This window comes from Sinocyclocheilus anshuiensis, unplaced genomic scaffold, assembly GCF_001515605.1.
Source record: "Sinocyclocheilus anshuiensis isolate Anshui unplaced genomic scaffold, SAMN03320099.WGS_v1.1 scaffold126, whole genome shotgun sequence".
Lineage (NCBI taxonomy): Eukaryota > Metazoa > Chordata > Actinopteri > Cypriniformes > Cyprinidae > Sinocyclocheilus > Sinocyclocheilus anshuiensis.
The window spans coordinates 199,416-200,945 of record NW_015546026.1 but is presented as its reverse complement, the minus strand read 5'-3'; positions in this window follow the sequence as shown (position 1 = coordinate 200,945).

Sequence of the window (1,530 nt, the reverse complement as noted above, 5' to 3'; positions counted from 1 at the left end):
TCACAGCTAAAGCCTGGCTCACATTACAGGATTTTTAGCCCGATTTCGCCCCGATTTCCCCCTCCCGAGAATTGGAGCAAAAATCTTGTCGAGCCCCTCGATCGCTCCCGATGTTCGGCGCAGATTATCTGGTAATGTGAGGCGTTCACAGATCGAATCTTGCGCCTCCCGATCTGCTCGCACACAAATCGGGGCCGCCCCGATCATATCAAACGTTTGATATTTAGGATTGAAATCGGATGATGACGGCTATATGATTACGTCAGTATTTTCACAATAGCCAATGCGCGACCGCAAAACAGCTGCTGTACGGCTCCATTGGATAGTGGAGATGGAGGAAACTGCTTCTTGATGTTTTGTAGTAACAGTCGTCTGTATAATGTGTAGAAAACGTATCCCAACCGTAAGGAGAAAGAGAAGCGCTGGAGTGAAATCCCTCAGTTTTGAACGTGTACGGGGGTGGCAGGGGGAGTCACGAGCAGGGCGTCTGGGGGCTTTACTCAAGTTAAAACACTTTCATCATCCTCATGAATGTATGCTGGTTTCCCTAATGGCTGCGACACACACCAGTTGTTGTTCTGTGCTTATCACAATCGAATCCTTTCATTATAACATACAGAGTGTTTACACGACGATGTTAATAATATATTAATTGCACAGTGTGAGATTCATTGGTCATAACAGAACTTTGTGAGATCACGATGAACAAAGAGTGACCTCAGACCTTTTTAGTGGTTAAAAAAGGAGCGCTCTTTGCGAGCTTTCTAGGCAATAATCCATTTAAAATGTAGAACTTTGTTTTTCGGCCACACACACGTTGCAAAGTTTCGGGAATGACATCCGCATATTTATGCTGGATTCACTCTCGAAGTAGTAGTGATTGACATAGTGATAACCATAGCAATAGATGGGACAAAATATGTGAAAATGTGAATTAAGACTAGAGCACCCTCACTAATGTCAGACGCACCCTCAGTGATTATTTCTGGTTGGTACGCTTTTATTGTATAGCCTACAAAAACAACAAAATACAAATGCACTAGATAAAATAATTTAATAAATGCATATTTACAATTTAAGCACTTAACTAAAATAAGTATTAAATAATTAAATAAATAACTAGAGAAGGCTGACTATAACCAGTTTGCTTCCATTAATTTTTATGTTATGTGTATGTAAATTCATTTTTACTTCAGATGTTATCTACAATGTTTGGTCTTTTTGGGCAGGATAAGCAATATATTTAAATCGTTTAGGTGGGTGTGTCTGCTGCGCACTGCCGACTCAGGTAACTGATCCAACACAAAATATAGCCTATTTCTTTATGTATGTAATTATTCAGGAATTATTAAACATGAACGTGTTAGTATCAGAAATCGATTTGAATAATACAATAGCCTCTGTTACTATATTCAGTGGTGTAATGTAACGAAGTAATAATGTTACAGTACTTAAGTATTTTTTGGGAGTATCTGTACTTTACTTGAGTTTTTATATTTCAGCCAACTTTTACTCCACTACATTTCCTAA